The 7,668-nt window shown below is 35.2% G+C and overlaps 1 long non-coding RNA gene, 1 other non-coding gene and 1 pseudogene across 3 annotated transcripts; all 3 read right to left on the bottom strand.

Annotated features, from left to right (window-relative positions):
• Positions 1 to 567: 567 nt before the first annotated feature.
• On the bottom strand, positions 568 to 7,007 carry LOC116545098. The gene is made up of 2 exons (XR_004266185.1): positions 6,947 to 7,007; positions 568 to 641 (listed from the first exon to the last, which is right to left on the bottom strand). It is a non-coding gene; the product is annotated as an uncharacterized LOC116545098 (long non-coding RNA).
• On the bottom strand, positions 885 to 991 carry LOC116545106. The gene has a single exon (XR_004266190.1). It is a non-coding gene; the product is annotated as a U6 spliceosomal RNA (small nuclear RNA).
• Positions 4,583 to 5,218, bottom strand: LOC116545097 (annotated as a pseudogene). Its single transcript, XR_004266184.1, has one exon. The product of XR_004266184.1 is annotated as a microsomal glutathione S-transferase 3 pseudogene (transcript).
• Positions 7,008 to 7,668: the final 661 nt, after the last annotated feature.

Here is a 7,668-nt window from a genome sequence, read left to right on the forward strand (position 1 = left end):
CATGTTTTATTAATGAATTTTGGAGTTCAGCATTGAATGTGTGTGTTGGAATTTGTTGGAAATGAAGTTGTATCTTTTTCATAGGCTGCTCTACAAGTACCTGAAACGATAGACAGAGGTGCCATTAATATACTTGAATGTTTATTATCCTAGTCATATTTGATAGGGGATATTTTTTAAATCTATGATGAAATTATTATAGGTTTCTAACAATCTGTGAGTTAGAGTGAGCTTTGATAAAGTACTATTATTTATTTCACATTTCTCACCTGGCAAAACTAACCAGAAGGCTCCGTCTGTTAATATCTTTTACAAACTTCAGTTTTTCTTTGTTACAACTAATCACAAGGAACATTATCATTTTATACCTATGCCTTTGCCTTCTCCTCTTTCAGTTTTTTTCCTTTTTTTTTTGAGATGGAGTCTTGCCCTGTAGCCAGGTTGGAGTGCAGCTGCGCGATCTCGGCTCACTGCAACCTACGCCTTTCGGGTTCAAGCAATTCTCCTGCCTCAGCCTCCCAAGTAGCTGGGACTACAGGTGCACAACACCATGAGCAGATATTTTTTGTATTTCAGTAGAGACGGGTTTTCACCGTGTTGTCTAGGCTGGTTTAACTCCTTAGCTCAGGCAATCTGACCGCCTCGTCCACCAAAAGTGCTAGGATTACAGGCGTGAGCCATCATGCCGGGCCATAGCTATTCTAATAAGTATTAATTATTATCTCATTGATGTTTTGATTTGTATTTTCCTAATCACTAAAAATATTTTTGCACATTTTTATGTTTATTGACAACGTGCGTATATTCTTTGCAGAAATTTTTTGTTCAAGTTATTTTCACAATTTTCGTTTTTTTAAAATTTTATTTATTTATTTATTTATTTATTTTTAATGGAATCCTTCACGAATTTGCCTGTCATCCTTGTGCAGGGGCCATGCTAAACTTCTCTGTATTGTTCCAATTTTAGTATATGTGCTGCCGAAGCAAGTACATCACAATTTTCAAATAGATTGTCCATTTAGTATTGACTTACAACATGTCTCTACATATTCCAGGTACTAGTGTGCATCAGACACATAATTTGAAATAGTTTCTCCCAGTGACTTTTCATTTTTTATAATATTATGTGATGAATGAAAGCTTTTAACTTTGAGAAAGTACAATTCATTATTTTTCCTTTTCCTGATTGTGCTTTTGGTATAATACATAAAAATCATTATGTAATCTGGAATTTACTTCAGTCTTTTTCTGAGGACTGTATAGTTTTATCTTATACATTTAGGTGTACGATCAAGTTTGGGTATGATATTGAGATTTTAGGAATTCAAGGTCCTTTTTTTTTTTTTTTTGGTCTGTGAATATCTAATTTTTCCAGCATCATTTGTTGAAGAGACTGCTCTGTCCTCATGGAAATTACTAGAAACCTTTATCAAAATCTGTTTACTGGCCAGGCCTGGTGCCTCATGCTTGTAATTCCAGCACTTTGGGAGGCTGAGGCAGGTGGATCATGTGGTCAGGAAATGGAGACCATACAGGCCAACGTGATGAAACCCTGTCTCTAACTAAAAATACAAAAATTCACCTGGCACAGTGTCAGGCGCCTGTAATCCCAGTTACTCGAGAGGCTGAGGCAGGAGAAACGCTTGAACCAGGGAGTTGGAGGTTTCAGTGAGCTGAGATCGCACCACTGCACTTCAACCTGGTGACAGAGTGAGACTCTTTGTCTCAAAATAAAAAAAGAAAAAATATATTTACTGTAAATACAAGAGCATATGGCCAGACTTTAATCAAGTTCATTGAGTTACATGAATATATATTTATACTACCAGAAAATTTTCTTGAATTTGTAACTTTGTAGTGATAATTGTTATTGAAAAGTGTGAAACATCAAATTTTAGTTTTTTTAATATTGTTTTTGGTATTCAGTTTTCTTTCCATTTTTATATAAAATTTAAGGTGACATGGTCAATTTTCATAAAAGTACACTTCAAAATTTGAAAGAATTGCATTAAATTTCTAGGTCAATTTGAGAAGTAATGAGAAATTACCAATATTATATTTTTGAACATTGAATGTTGTTTTAATTTCGGTTTTTTGGCTCTTTTTATTAATATTTATTACTTTATTTCCAGTGGAAAAATCTTGCACACTTTTTTGTTAACTTTATTCCTAAATATTACCTTCTGATGATATTGTGAGTGGAATTTTTTTAATTTTTAGATTACATGTAGCTGGTATGTAAAAGTGCAATTTAATTTTGTGTCTTAATCTTGTATCTTTTGACCTAACCTAACTCATTTATTTGTACTACTGGATTTTAGTTAATTTCTTACAGATTTGTATATAGAAGCTTATGAAATTTGCAATAAAGAGGAGTTTATCTTTTTTCCCATTAGAAAAATTTTTTTTATTTATTTTTTACATAATTTCTCTTGGTAATACTATCAGCTTGAGTTGAATAAAGAAGTCAAAGTGAACATTCTTGTCTAATTTGCAGAGTTATACATAAACATCCAGTCTTTCAATATTAAGTATAACATTAGCTGTAGATTTCTCTAAAAGCGCTCTTTAGCAGTTCTGGAAAGTTTTGTAGTTGTTAAGGGTTTTATAATGCAAGAGTGTTGTATTCATTACAAGCTTTCCCATGTCTATGAAAAGATTGTTTTGTGTTCTTTATTCTATTACTAATATGTATTGCATTGATTTTTGTTTGAATGTTAAGTAAACATGGCATTTTTGAAACAGTTTCTTTGGTTGTACTTATCACAATAATAATAATTATTATTGTTATATATTGCTGAATTTAATTTGCTAGTACTTTTTGAGTATTCATCAGGGATAATTGTTGAGATAATTGTTTACATATGATGCCTTATTTTGATTTTGGCATAATAACACAGGCCTCCATCCCCTCCTCTTTGGTCTATTTTAAACTGCTAGTTGCAAGGGATAAGTTAAAAAGAAGTTCCTGGCCGGGCAAGGTGGCTTACGCCTGTAATCTCAGCACTTTGGGAGGCTGATGCAAGTCGAGAGTTCGAGACCAGCCTGACCAATATAGAGAAACCCCGTCTCTACTAAAAATACAAAATTAGCCTGGTGGGGTGGTGTATTCCTGTAATCCCAGCTACTCAGAAGGCTGAGGCAAGAGAATTGCATGAATTCGGGAGGCGGAGGTTGTGGTGAGCTGAGATCGCTCTATTGCACTCCAGCTTGGGAAACAAGAGCAAAACTCTTTGTCTCAAATAATAATAATAATAATAATAATATTGTGTTATAGGTCTACTCATATATTCTATTTTTCTTGAGTTTCCTTTGTTAATTTGAGCCTCTCAAGGTATTTATTTTTAATTTCTAATATTCTGTGTTTCTAGATTTTCTAAGTAGTTGGCATGAAATATTCAGAAAGATTAATGTACAAAACTAAGGCTTTGGGAAAATCAGTAAGTTATCCAAAGCTGTGAAGAATTGAGAAAATGACTATAACTGCTATCTTATCAGTTGCATTTACTGCCTGAATCAGAAAAGGTACTTCTCTAAAAGAAAACAGTGAACATGCTACTTGAGATGAAATTTTATTAATATGGCAAATTTGCCTATCTCAAATTTTTTTTAACTTTTTTTTTTTTTTTTTTAAGACAGGTTTTTTTAAGGTCAGGCTGGTCTTGAACTCCTGACCTCAGGTGATCTGCCCACCTTGGCCTCCAAAGTGCTTGGATTACACACGTGAGCCACCGTGCCCAGCCAGCCTATCTCATATTTTTAATAAATATTTAGATAGAACAGAAAATAAATTTGAATAAGAACAAATGAAAAATTAAAAAAATGATATGAACAAGTAGAAATTTAATGAGTCAGAGAAGTTGGTACTTGGTACCCTCTACAAAGAATTAGGAATTATTCTAAGTAATTTACACACATAAACTATACCTAAGAGTTCAATATGTATAAAACAGAAATACATAAAAAAGATAGATTGATGCATTTACTATAACATTAGGTAACATTAAGGGCATAACTCCCATGTTTTGGTATACAGTAACTAAATGAACATACAAATGTTACATAATGTTATTAGAAAGTTTGACTAATTAGGCACAGAAACAGATGGACAGCATTCTTCATTAGTAAACAGAAGATACACATTATATTCCAATACCAGAGGGGAATTAATAAATGCTGAGATTTTAGTCCTAACAACGTCATTGACTTTATAAGTAAAATCCAATAGATTATATTTTCTAGGCAACTGAAATGACACTAGAAATTATGAATTGTAAGCAATGAGTACTATTGAGCCACACACAAATTATATTTTTGTCTTTTAACTAATTTATAAAATAAATAGAAAATGCAAGCAAATTATTATTATTATTATTATTTGAGACAGAGTCTCAATCTATGGCCAGGCTGGAGTATAGTGGTGTGATCTTGGCCACTGCAACCTTTGCCTCCTGGGTTCAAGCGATTCTCCTGCTTCAGCCTCCTGAGTAGCTAGGACTACAGACATGCACCACTGCACCCAGGGAATTTTTGTATTTTCAGTAGAGACATGGTTGTTTTGTTTAGTTTTGTTTTGTTTTTCAGGTATGAGGCAGACGCCAGGTAAGTTTATTATATTTAGGGAAAAAATATAACTGGAAATAAAGGTAAGTCATTTGAATGAGAGTTTTGAAAGCCCTATAATCTTTAATGGCAGCATTTGGATCCACTGCCCAAGCCACTTTTAATCCAACCAAGATGCTGGAAAGCAGAACACACGGTTGTGCCCATCAAACCCAGGAGGGCGATGGACCCCAGGGCTCCGTGGCTACGCTTGCTGGGGTCTCCCGTGTAATAGCCATAAGCATAAAGAACTCGTCCAACAATCCAGGCCAAGCCCAAGCCAGACGCTATACGCGGGTGGTAAACACCTCCAACAACTAGAAAAATTAAGAAGGGAGGATACACTTCCAACGTGTTCTGGTGGGCTCGCTGAATGCAGTTGAATAGGTGCCCATTTTCATGGTCCGTGCTGTACATGGTAGGATACTCCACTTTGTACTTCTTGCGGGCCTTGGAAACATTGATGGCTAGGTGAGCCACCATGATAAAGCTGGCAGCACCAGTTAGAAGCACGAAACCATATTCCTTAGAGAGGACAGCCATCTCGTGTCTGGATCACCTATGAACGGCGGGTGCAGAACAAAACTGTACAGTGCAGTGTGGGTGCGGCGCCCTCGCCTGGAGCGGGGTAGGCGGGGCGAGCCATGGTTTTACCATGTTGGCCAGGCTTGTCTCGATCTGTTGACCTCGTGATCCGCCCACCTCGGCCTCCCAAAGTGATGGGATTACAGGCGTGAGCCACAGTGCCCGACCACAAATTATTTGTATAAGATCATGTTTTGAAGTCAACATGGCAGATTAAAAAAAAAAAAAAAAATGTCCAGAATATGCTACAAAGGCAGCATGGTTACTGGAGTTAAAAGGCCTAAATTCAGGTTAATATTTCTATCCATGTTACCTTAACTTTTTATTTTATTTTATTTTTTAAAGATAGTAATTTTGGCTCTGTGCAGTTCAATTTAGTTCACTGCAGTGAGTAATATTTTCAGAAATGTGTGTAAAACATAAGAAAATTTTTAAGTATCAACTAAATTACCCTTTACAAATTACTATTACCACACGGTATTTTTGAGAGAGATACATATTCTGGGTGAAGAAGTTTGAGATAGCTCATTAGGTGCTATTATACGCTATAATATTTTTGTAAAATATTTTACTCATGTATACTGTAGATACTTGTAACTTTAGAAAACTTCTATATATTATTAAATATTTTAATGTAGACAATTGAAAATACTCAAGAAGCTAAAAAGGCACTTAAAATGCAAAACAGAGTTAAAGGAAAATACAACAACTTTACAGGAACAGAAGTAAATCAAGAGAACAATCCAGAGGAGTAATAGACCTAAGAAGCATGAGATTAATTCGGACAGTAACTGATGACAAGGATGTCAAATCTATGTGGCTGTCCATCTTGCTCCCAGGGAAAATAGAATAAATACAAAAATAGCAGGACTACAAAAATCCAAAATGTGATATTTTCCAAAAGTGAGAACCAAACTAAAAACTGTGATGGACACAAATAAGGAAGTATGTGAAGACAAAAATAAAATAGCTTTTCCATATTGCAATTATGTTTAAAATGTTTACATAAATATATTACAAAATTAATATGATTTTTTTGTGAAAAGAACAAGAAGCTATAAAATGTAAGGCCAGGTGTGGTGGTTCACAGCTCTAATTCCAGCACTTTGGAAGTCAGAGGAAGGTGAATCACTTGAGCTCAGAAGTTTGAGAACAGCCAGGGCTACATGGCAAATCCCATCTCTATAAAAAATGCAAAAATTAGCATGGTGGTATGCAACTTGGAGTTCTAGCAACTCCGGAGGGTGAGGTGGCAGGATCCCTTGAGCCTGAGAGGTGGAGGCTACAGTGAGCCAGTTTAAGGCCACTGCACTACAGCCTAGATAACAGAGTGAAACTGTCTAAGAAAAACAAAAGGTAAAAGTATATTTGAACAACAGCAAAAAAAGTATATTAACACACAGTGTGTGCATTAACCAATAAATTAAATTGAAATCATAAGAAAACTAATGAACTGGAAAATTGAGCATAATTAATACAGCCAACTACTGTAAGAAGAGACAAAATTTTATAAAGTATAAATATAGTTTTAACTAGACAAAAACTATAAGTAGGAGTAAATCATGCCTATTTTTTTCAATACAATAAAAAAAAGTAACGGTATAAATGGTAATTTACACATTTTTAAAATTTTATTTTATTATTATTTTTTCTTCTTTTTCTTTTTTCTTTTCTTTTTTTTTTTTTTTTAAGTAAAGATGGGGTTTCACCATGATGGCCAGGCTGGTCTTGAACTCCTGACCTCAGGTGACCCACCCACCTCGGCCTCCCAAAGTGCTTGGATTACAGGCGTGAGCCACCGTGCTCGACTACATTTTTTTTTTTTTTTAATTTACACATTTCTAAGTTCAAACCAGATATAAGCCCTTGAATTCGAAAGTACAGCGCTACAAAAAGAGATAAAAAATTCTTGGGTGGCGGAGGTGGGGTGAGAAAAAAAGAAAAAAAAAAGAAAACTTTGTAGGGACATGGATGAATCTGGAAACCATCATTCTCAGCAAACCGACACAAGAACAGAAAATCAAACACTGCATGTTCTCACTCATAGGCGGGTGTTGAACAAATAGAACACATGGACACAGGGAGGGGAGCATCACACACTGGGGTCTGTTGGGGGGAAATAGGGGAGGGATAGCGGGGTTTGGGGAGTTGGGGAGAGATAGCATGGGGAGAAATGCCAGATATAGGTGAAGAGGAGGAAGGCAGCAAATCTCACTGCCAGGTGTGTACCTATGCAACAATCTTGCATGTTCTTCACATGTACCCCAAAACCTAAAATGCAATTAAAAAAAAAGAGATAAAAAATCCTTAATAGAAATAATGTTCAAACTTCCTAAAAGCAAGGGAAAGAAATCTAAAAGTGAGAAAGAGAGGTAATTTACAAAAGTGAAATCGGAATACCCACGGTCTACAGAGAGTCAGAAAGCAGCAAAATAAACGTGAAAAGTGCTGAGAGAATTTGTTACAGGGAACAGCAATTGC

This window comes from Sapajus apella, unplaced genomic scaffold (assembly GCF_009761245.1).
Source record: "Sapajus apella isolate SASKATOON/1434 unplaced genomic scaffold, GSC_monkey_1.0 scaffold246, whole genome shotgun sequence".
Lineage (NCBI taxonomy): Eukaryota > Metazoa > Chordata > Mammalia > Primates > Cebidae > Sapajus > Sapajus apella.